Source organism: Chinchilla lanigera, unplaced genomic scaffold (assembly GCF_000276665.1).
Source record: "Chinchilla lanigera isolate Chin_1 unplaced genomic scaffold, ChiLan1.0 scaffold00064, whole genome shotgun sequence".
NCBI classification, from domain to species: Eukaryota; Metazoa; Chordata; class Mammalia; order Rodentia; family Chinchillidae; genus Chinchilla; species Chinchilla lanigera.
In genome coordinates this window covers 11,029,089-11,039,873 of record NW_004955465.1, presented here as the reverse complement: position 1 = coordinate 11,039,873, position 10,785 = coordinate 11,029,089, and the positions used below count along the sequence as shown (strand labels likewise).

The 10,785-nt window shown below is 42.6% G+C and overlaps 1 pseudogene; it reads right to left on the bottom strand.

The window, feature by feature from the left end:
- Positions 1 to 9,770: 9,770 nt before the first annotated feature.
- LOC102027828 lies at positions 9,771 to 10,405 on the bottom strand (annotated as a pseudogene).
- Positions 10,406 to 10,785: the final 380 nt, after the last annotated feature.

Here is a 10,785-nt window from a genome sequence, read left to right as displayed (position 1 = left end):
GCCACGCCCCCCGACGCCCCGCCACGCCCCTCGGCGGTGCCTCGAGGGAGGGGCGGGGCGTGCCGCCGCCGCGGCTCCGGGAAGGGGAAAGAGGCAGCCAACTGCGTCCCCGGGCCTCGGTGGCGTGGAGGGCCGGGCCCCGGTCTAATCCGCGCCCTACGATTGTCCTGGAGTCCAAGTGTCACTCGAGGGCCCTGGGCGGGAGGAACGCCGGGCTGAACTGCGGTAGCAAAGAACCCTGACCTCCAGGTCCAGGCGTCCCGGGCCGGGGGTCGTGGCCCGGGACGCCTGGAAGCCGCTGCTGCGCCGTGGAGGACCCTACCGTCCCAGGGCCTCCAAACGTGGCACAAACGGCGTTGGAACTAAGCTCACCCGAGCCCGGCTTTGCAGCCGCGACCAGGACTGTGGTGCGCAGGACCTGGGTGCAGGACGAGAGTCTTGGGCCCCACCCATGCACAGCGCAGGAAGCGTTGGGAAGACTGCACGGGTCGGTGACCCTGGACAGCGCAGTCTGGCGTCTAGTGGGTTAGCTTCCGTTTGGCAGCTGCATGTTGGGCAGGGAAAGGAGGCTGTGACTCAGACACGGGGACAGCAGGTGTGGGAAAGGCAAGCTCCCTACCTCTGCTCTGCTTACTGCGCATACGCTTCTACCCCGTAAGTAGCCTCAGATCATCGCCTCAAGGTATGAACTGTTTCCTAGGACAGTCCCGACAGAACAGCATGGGCTGCAGACTCGGAAAGACAAGAAAGCTCAGGATTAAGTAGAAAAATCTCCACTGCCCCACAGACGCCTCAAAAATATTCCCTGGCTTTGTGGATAGGTCTGGCTTCACATCTCACAGGTCTGTATTTTATATAGGGAAGAAGACCCTAAAGCAGAGGAAGCGTTGTCATTCAAACCTACTGTAAGCAAGAAATGTCTTTGAAATATAGTAGGTTATTTTAAAAGCATACTTATTTTCATGTAAATATGCTTTAAGATCATGCATGGACAAATGAACATTTTCCCAAAAGACAGAAAAATTGATAACTCAAGGAAGTAGTCTGTTATGGTTTGTGTCTGGATGGCCCCCGCAGCGTCATGCAGTCATGGGGTGGGCTTCTAGAGTTTTTGATTGATTCATGGTCCAGTGTTGGGAGTATGGGTGTGAGTGTCACACCCTCCCTAGAGTGGGTAGCCTGCATACAGTATAAGGGAGGGAGAGGCTTGCTCGCTGGTGCTCCTGCCTTTTTTGCTCTGGCTGCTTTTGCTTTGTTCTGCTGCCTTGAACTGTTGCCCTCTGCCATGTGCCACTCTGCCTTTGAGCCAACTGAGTATGGACTGAAACCTCCACGAACTGTGAGCAAAATAAAGCTTTCCTTCCTTAATTTTGGGCATCAGGTATTTTGTCTCAGCGATGAGGGAAAAGTAACCAAGTCGTATGCCATTTGTCCCATAGCTTTCAGACCCTATCACAGCTGGTAAGAAATTGACTTCTCCTAGTAAGAGCGACAGGAGAAGAAATCATCAAAATAAAACCAATACTGCCCGGGCTGTCAGTGTAGCTCAGAGGTAGGGTGTGCAAGGCCCTGGGTTTAACTCCCAGAACTACTAAATAAGTAAATAAAATAAAAATCAATATTGTTAGAGCCTGAAAATAAAATATTTACAAAATACTTAAGTAAAATATTTGAAGGATATTGAAGGTCAGAGATGAAAAAGGAAGGGTATTTCTCTGAGACATGTTTTTAAGGTCACAGGCTGGGTGGCTTAAAAAACAGAAATGTATTTCCTCACAGTTCTGGAGGCTGGACGTCCAAATAGGGGCTGATGTCTCCCCAGGCCTCCTTCCTTTGCTTGTAGACAGCCATCTTCATGTTCACAGGGTGTTACCCATCTGTGTGTATTTGTGTCCCTGTATCCTCTTCTAAAGGACACCAGTGATATTTGCTTAAGGCCCACCCTAATAACCTCATGTTAACTTATCTCTCTTAAGACCCTATTTCCAAATCTATTCATATTTTGGACTACTGAGCTTTAAGACCTCAACATACGGATAGGGGAAAATTCAGCCCATGACAATAGAGCCATAGGGAAGAAAAGGTTTTCTTGTTTGTTTGGTTTGGGAGATGAGGAAGGGGATTGGTGGTAGGAGTTACTGATTTACAGTCAGCACTAGATCCAGGAAGCCTGAGAAAATGATGTCAACCAGAAGGGAAGTACAAGCTACACAGTAATGGAACACTCTGAGGGGTTGGCCCAGTTGGGTTTACAATAACAGTATTTCTCAGCCTCATGTGATTGTGCTCCAGAGGAGACATTTGACAATTCTTAGAAACATTTTTGTTTGTCACAACGGGTATTGTGCTGTTTTTATCTAGGGAGTGGAGGCCAGGTATATTACTCAGCATCCTACACTGCACAGCACAGCCTACATCAACAAAGAGTTATCTGGCCCAAAATGTCTGTACAATCAGTGCTCCATACCCATGTGTTCTGAATCCTCGGGTTCAGCCAATCTCAAATCACGCCCTATGTAGTTGTCCTAGAAGGATTTCTCTACAACATGGGCATGTCCTTGTTTTTCCTTTTCATTTTCTCTGAACAATATGACAAATACCATACTCAATATTTGTGTTAGGTATTTGTTATGGTTGATACATTGTGTCAGCTTGGGGAGTCTAGAGATTTGGCTGAGTGTCTTAGCAGGGAGCCAGGGTGCTTACTTTGTTATCATCCTGAGCCTGTGCAAGAGGAGGGCATGGAGATTACATGAGCTACACTCCCCTTAAGTGGAGGTAGCCTGCTTACAATATGAGGGAGGAAAAGAGGCTTGCGCAAGCCGCCTTCTTACTCTTGTTGCTTTGCTGTTCTGATGCTATGAACTGTTGCCCTCTGCCATGTGCCACTCTGCCTTGGAGCCAGGCAAATATGGACTGAAACCTCCACAAACTGTAAGCTAAATAAACCTTTCTTTCCTTAAATTTGGGCATCAGATATTTTGTCCCAGCAAAGAGAAATAAGTAACCAAGACAATATTATAAGTTATCGAAAGATAATTTAGAACAGAAGAGAAGATGTACGTAGGCTTTGTGCAAATGCTCCCCCATTTTATATAAGAGACTCAAGCATCTGAGGATTTTGGTATGGGGTGGTGGTAGGAGAATACTGAGGTGTGAATAACTGCATTTAGCTGCGTACAGTTTGACATGTGTATGGTCACACATGCATACACCACAGTTCTAACACCACCATGATTCCTCTTGTGACCCATTGGTAAGGATGCTGCTTCCCTCTCAACCCCAGTCTTAATCTCAAAACCCACTAATCTGTTCTCCATTTCTAAAATTTTTTCATTGGGGGGTGCTATAAATGATAGATACTTTGTAACCTTTTGGGAGTGGGTTTTTTCCGCTTCCCTTGTTTTCTGGGAGTGTTCATACCTGAATGTGCTATAGGGCCCAATTGGAGGAGGTGGGTCACTGGGGGCAGACCTTTGAGAGTCTGTATCTTGCTAGTGCTCTTCCCCTATGTTCTGCTTTCCAGTTCCCATGGACAGAGCAGCCTTGCCGCACCACACCCATCTACCATGATGTATTTGCCTGGGAGCCAGTCAACCATCAACTGAATCCTCTGAAACCATAACCCAAGTAAACCATTTCCTCCTTTAAACTGTGTATTCAGGCATTTTGTCCCAGCAGTGCGGAAGCTGACCAATACACATAGTGTGTAAATGTGATCAGGAGAAAAGGGATGGTACAACAGAAAACATTAAGAATCTTTTTTTTTTTCCTGTCCCTCCACTTCAGGATCTGCACAAGTTTTCCAGTTTGGGACATAAGCAGGGTACAGACAGTAGATTTTGAAATAAAATTTTAATAAATCCACCTCTGTTGGACATGAGACAATATAGATCCCTGCTTTTTCACTGGAATAAAATTACATTGCATCAGTCATCTTTCTTAAAATGGAGAGCAAAAGCAGCACAGCTTTTAAGAACAGAGTTATTCATGAGCTTTTAGCCAAGGGAGAAGGCAACAAGATAGCTTTGAAATTTCTGGGGACTTCCTAAAATCCGCCACTTTCAGCTTTGCTATATGTCATTCTACTAATGTAATCATGTAGTCATTGCGAGGTTTTGGGGTGATTTTTGTTGGTTTGTTTTTGTTTGACACAGGACCTCACTATGTTGTTTAGCACAGTCTCGAGCTCCTGGGCACAAGTAAGCCTCCTACCTCAGCCTCCTGAGTGGCTTGTATCGGGCATGTATCACCCTCTCCTTGTGTGTTTAGTAAAGGGGAGAAAATGCTCAGACTAACGGAGGATGCTGATTTCTCTTACATTCTCACTCACGTAATTTCCCATCACCCAGAGCTCTGCCATCAACAAGTATGTGTTCCCAGTTCTACATTCTGTGTGTCTGTGTCTAGCATGTAATGTATGCTGAGAGTCACTCCGTGTCTACCTCTTCCCTTTTTTAATTTTCAATTTTTTAAAAAAAGTTGGATAGCTTTCAAGGTAGATGTTTCACTGGAAAGTTTTTCATTGTGATACTCTGAGTTTCTCAAAGCACAAAGTCCCGGGAACAGAGCTTGGAGTCATTGCTGTGCTGTCTAAGTAGGCTGTCCTCTCAGGAAGCACAGCACTGTTTTTCCATTAGTGGCCTCAAACCCAGAGGGGGAAAAGCATACGAAGCTTTAAGTCTCTTTTGGCTCCTACTTGCAGCATTCTCTCAGAATTTGAGAACATGTTCATGCCCACTCCTCCCTTTGTGACATTTCTTAAAGCCTTCCTCAATAAAAGTGGATCGGCAATAACATAAAACACTAGAGGTGAAGTAATACATTGTTCTTTAAATTAGATGAGGTAATAAAATTCTCTTGACTGCCTGTGGAAGGTTTCCAGTGCCTGGCTACTAGTCTGATTCTTATAATATGTCAGAATTTCCTCAAGGTTAAGATATTGGTCTCATTTTTCTTAATTCTAAGCACTTTATGGCCAGCGAAAACTTACCACTTTACAGTAACATGTTTTACACGTTCAAGACACTATCATAAACCTCACTCCTACAGCAATAAGTAATGGCTTCTGATCTTCCTTTCAGGACTTTGGTGCCCAGGAAAGGTCCTGATAAGGGGCCTTATCTGCGCTAGGTTTATGAAGGCAAGCACCTTGGATCCTCTGCCTTATAGACTTTGCTAGACCTCCTAGGAGAAACAGTAAAGAAAATATTGATCCTTTTTTTTTTTTTTTGGCAATATTGGGAGATCGAATCCAGGGCTATTGTAGGTATAAGAGTTGGACATAGATTGGGAGTGTTCCCCAACAGTTTATGTGCTAAATTATAATCCCTGTTGTAAGATATTAAGAGGGTAAAACCTTAATCTCACTGTGTACTTAGAAGTGAAGCCCCTGGGACATGATTAGGACCTGGCAAGGTCATCACAGTAGAGACCCGAGGACTGAATAAGGCTGGCTGGCTGTGTGTGTGTGTGTGTGTGTGTGTGTGTGTGTGTGTGTGTGAGAGAGAGAGAGAGAGAGAGAGACAGACAGAGAGACAGAGAGACATTGAGAGAGAGAGAGGGAGGGAAAGAAAGAGAGAGTGCGCACTGGGAGTGTACTTCAGTGATAGAGCACTTGCTTTGCACAGAAGCACAGACCCTGGGCTTCTGTGAGTCTGTTTTTCTTTTCTCAGTGATGGGGACCAAACCTAGCCCCGCCCTCCCGCAAATACATACTAGGCAAGCGCTCAACCACTGAGCTACATCCCATTCCTTACTTTCAAAATCACTTCAATTAGACGCCCACTTCATTGTGATTCAATCCATTGCTAAGGACACATCTATCCCGGCCACCAAGCAGGGGAGAGAAAAGTTCACTGGCAATTGCAGTAGGAGGACTTTAAGGACAGTAGAAGGACTTGAAGAGCCACAAGGAAAATGTTATCATCTGGCCCCTGGCAAGGAAATTTGAGACCTTTGGAGCTTGCTGGTTTGAAATCTACTCCTTAAACTGTCCTCTCTGAGACTAAATGGTCTGAGAGAATGAACCTGTTTTGTTTCCTTATAATTTTTTAAACCTGCCTATCTGTTAAACATTGTTCCGCTTTGATTGTGTTCCTCCAAAATGCATGTGTTAGGAATGTAATCTCCAGTGCAGGAGGATTTGGAGGTGGGGCCTAATGGGAGGAATTAGTCCAGTGTGAAAAGGGATTGTGGGAGTCAGTTCTGTGTTCTGCTTTTCTGCCACCTGAGAATGCTATTTTCCTCTCTGGAGGAAGCAGTGACAAGGTGAAATCCGCTGTGGTTTGGGTGTGGATTCTCTACCAAAGGCTCATGTTCTGGAAGCTTAGTCTCCAGGGTGACCATGTTAAAGTCAGGAAACTTCAAGAGGTTGGGGCTTTGAAGATAATTCCACTGGGGGACAGTCACGGGGACAATCACGCTTGGAATGAATTAATAAAATTCTCACAGGGCTGGGCCATCATAAAATAGTGGGCCAGGCATGGTGGTGCATACCTCTAATCCCAGCACTCAGGATACTGAGTCAGGGGGATCGTGGTGGGTTCAAGGCCAGCCTGAGCTGTAGAGTGAGTTCAAAGCTAGCCTGAAATACGTAGTGAGACTCTGTCTCAAAAACAAAACAAAACAAAAAACAGTGAACATGGCCCCTCTCTGGTCTCTTGCTTGCTATTTCATCATATGATCTCTCTTGTACACACTATCACCATGTGATGCCAGCTGCCTGCAACCATCACTGGAGCCGAGCAGATTCAAGCACCATGCTCTTGTACCTACAGAAATGTGAGCTAAATGAACATCTCTTCTTTATAGAGTACTGAGCCTTGGGTAATTTTCTATGGCAACACAAAATAGACTAAGGTGGAAACTAGAGATCAAACCTATCAGTATCTTTATCTTGAACTTCCCAGCCTCCAGAATGGTTAGAAATAAATTACTATAACTTATACATTACCCAGGCTGTGTTATTTTGTTTTATCAACACAAAACAGACTAAATAAATACTCTCCCCTTTCTAGACCTGACTTGATATGCAAAAACCAAGATTACATTTTAAGAGAATTATCCAGAACCTTGTATTATCTCCATCTATTTCACCTTTGTGGGGCAGTGTATTATTCTCCTAGGACAAAGTACAGCACCATGAACTTGGTGAGTGAACACATGCATTCATACTCTCAGTTCTAGAGCCTGCTGGTCTGAAATCAAGGTGCTGGCAGAGCCACGCTCTCTCTGAAGGCTCGGAGGGAGTATCTCTCCTAGTCTCTTCCTAGCCCTTGCTGCTTACCTAGGCGTCCCTTGGCTTGTAGACATACCCTCACTCCTTGCCTCTGTCTTCAAATGCCGTCCTCCCTGTGTGTCTCTGTGTTTGAATTTCCTCTTTTTTAAAGGACACTAGTTGTGTTGGCTCAGGTGAACACCCTACTCCAATATGACCTCATCTTAAGTTGTTTATATTTGCAAAGACCGTATCTCCAAGCAAGACCACAGTTACAGGTATTAGAAGACTTGAATATGTCTTTGGGGGGAGATTTAATTCACTCTGCAATGAGCAAGTCAATTAAAGGACTAACAGTAATGAGTGTCACCTTCAGTTGGAAGACTCTAATATATTTTGTTAGCAGCACAAAAGAGAAGAGGCTCATGGCAGATCTGGGAAGCTGGGATTTATATTGAGGTGTTCAAAAGGGGAGAAAGGAGAATGACAAAAGAACTAGGGTTAAATTTTCTGTGGAAATGGACTTCTCTTGAATTTCCAGGGAAATCAGATGAGAAAAGAATAAAGACTTCTTATTGAGCACTTCCAACAAGGCAGCCACTGGAAGAAGTACTGCATACATTGTTTCAATATTCCTCCTACTCTTACAAACTAGCAAGTAGCTCCATTTTGTACATAGATAAGGAAGTGGGAGTTTAGGAAAGTGAAGTCAATTGCTTAAAGGTTACTTAGTAAATAAAGGGCAGAACCCGGAATAAAACTCGCCCTTCTACAAAGTCCATACTCTTTCCATTTGTGAAAGTAATCCTGCATGAAGTCTGTAAATAATTACAGATGCCTGCTGAATGCCAGGTACCTGACCAAGAGTGTGTCAGGCCAGAGGCTGCCAACTGCTTCAACAGTGGTAATCCTGGTTTGCATTTGCATTCACAGGGCGTAAAACTGCCTGGTGCCCAGACCATTCCCAGCGCTGAACATCCAGTCTGGGATTCTTCAAAATCAGATGCTTAGGAGCAGCATCTTGTTTTAACTTGTATGTTTTCAATTACTAGTGAAGTTGAACGTCTCTTTAAATGGTTCTCTGTCCATTTTTATTTCCTTCTCTCTGAATGCCTTGTCATATATTTCACCTAGTTTTCTGAGGGGCAGTTTATCTTCTTATAGATTCTTTACAGTTTTCCATGTATGATGGACCCTAACAGTGTCATTTCTTATGTTACAAAGATTTCCTCCCATTGAGTTGGTTTTCATTTGTCAGTGTTTCTTATAAGGTACTCAAAAAGATATTCCCCACAGCAAGATAATATCACTGGCCTCTTGTGTTCTCTTGTATTTGTATCTTTATATAAAATATAATAACTTTTTTCTCAAGTGGATATTGATCTCAAAGCCATCTGTTAATTGTTCATGCTTACTGTATCTTTTTAAAAAAGAATATAAAACTATTGACCACTGCTCACCGTAATTTACAATAAAATAAACAATATACAGTAGGGTAACATTCTAACTACTACAAAGTTAATTTTCCTGGCTTCTAAAGAAACAGTAACCCTAATACTGAGAAGATTGAGCCTAACGCAAGGAACAAATTTGGGTCTGGAAAAACATACAGGTCAATAATTTAGATTAAAAGTTTGTTCACTCATTTATTCTAGCAGGTCCTGAACTGTGAACACCTCTAGCCACTTGGTAGGTTTCCATGAGCTAAGTTTTAGACACCCACAAATCCTGACTTTCGAGCACAAATTTGAACTTGTTGGAAAGGAATGGGTCATGGGGAATCTTTAATGTTCCTGTAATGAGTCTTCATTAGCTCATTCAAACAAACCGGGTTTTGGCAGGTTACCTTATTTGGGTGGGGAAGTTATTGGTCGTGACTGAATTTTTCTTTTCAGGAATTTTGCAAGTAAACTGCTGCATTTCTGTGACTAAAGACATAGATGTAGATTTTTATATGACCGCTTTGAAAATATCCACTTTAATCTGTCCAATTAACAGAATCATCTATTTAACTTGAAATGTAATGGCCTCAGAAAAGCTTTTGATTTAACTGGGAGTGATTTATTTCTTAAGTTGCTCAGAAGGATGGCATCTCAAACATGGGCTTATCACCCATAGTTTTTGTTTTAGTGAATGTTCAGAAACAAAACAAAAACCATTTACATGAATATTTTATTTATATACACACAACCAAAAAACTGAAAACAGTCCTTAAGCATGTGAGCTAAAAATGAGTACTCACTGAGTTTTAATATGGACAATATTCCCCAACATTTAAAAAAGCAGAGTAAACACATCAGGCTCTCCAATGCTCTTTTCTTATAGAGGAAGCAATTACAGAAACTTGTATTTGTTCAAAGTAACCAGTGATATTCATGCAAAACAAACAAAATCCAATAACTCTACCAAACATTACTTTCAAAACCAACATATTAAACTTGATTTTCATTAGAATACTATTTCTCACTGATAAATCAAAAATCAAGACCCATATCATTCATATATGGGTCTTGGATTATAGATATAGATATAGATACAGATATGATGTGAGTTATTGAGCTTCATCTTCTGGATAAGTATGCCAAGCTTGTCTCTCTTCATAAAAAGCAATGACAATTTGAGGACATTTCATATTTGCCTCTTTTGCCAGTACCAAGTCAGCTGCATTTGAATCTTTCCATTTTATGAGAAACTGCAGTTCTCCACTACTGTCTGTGACACCAATTATTTGTTTGGGATCAAGACCTCTGGCAAAGCCTGCAGGTTTATCAGCAGTATTTCTTTTCTTCTTTGATTTTCTATCATCAGATTCATTGTCAGATAGACTTTTTAAAACCCTTTTGTTCTTTACAGCTTTTTGAGAATTAAATGCTTCAATTAACTGTGGACAATCTAAATTTCTTTTTTTTGTGGGTGCTGGGAATCAAAGTCAGGACCTTGAGCTTGCCAAGCAGGCACTGTGCCACTGAGCTATATCCCCGCCCTGTAAATTTTCTTCTGGTTCCCATGTACTATCACCATCTGTAAATCCTTCCACTTCAGAAAACACTCCACCGTCTCATTCACTACATGTCAGTCCAGTACTTTTTCTGTGACAAGTTCTTCAGGCTCTGCTTCCCCAACATTTTTACTCTCCCCCTTTTCTTTGTTTCCCATTTTTTGCAATGCGAGTTTATTGGAACTCATTTTTTGTTTTTTGTTTTTTTTTGTTTTTTTTTTGGTTTTTCTCCAGTACCGGGAACCGAACTCACGACCTTGCGCTTGCCAGGCAGGCGCTTTTGCCGCTGAGCTAAATCCCCAGCCCCTGGAACCCATTTTTTATTGCAGACTTGAAGAGCTATTATTCACTAGCTCAATGCTCATGTCACGGTTCCTCAGTGTCTCGGCCTGCACATCTGCAGCTCCACTCACTTCTTTATTGTGTCTTGAATCAAGTTTATATATATGAATCTTTTACTAAACTGTCATTTCATTCATTAGCTTAATCCTTTTTCAATATCAAGCTCTTTCAACATACTTGATTAAATAGTTAATATTTATTGTAATATTTTCCTCTCAAAGACTTC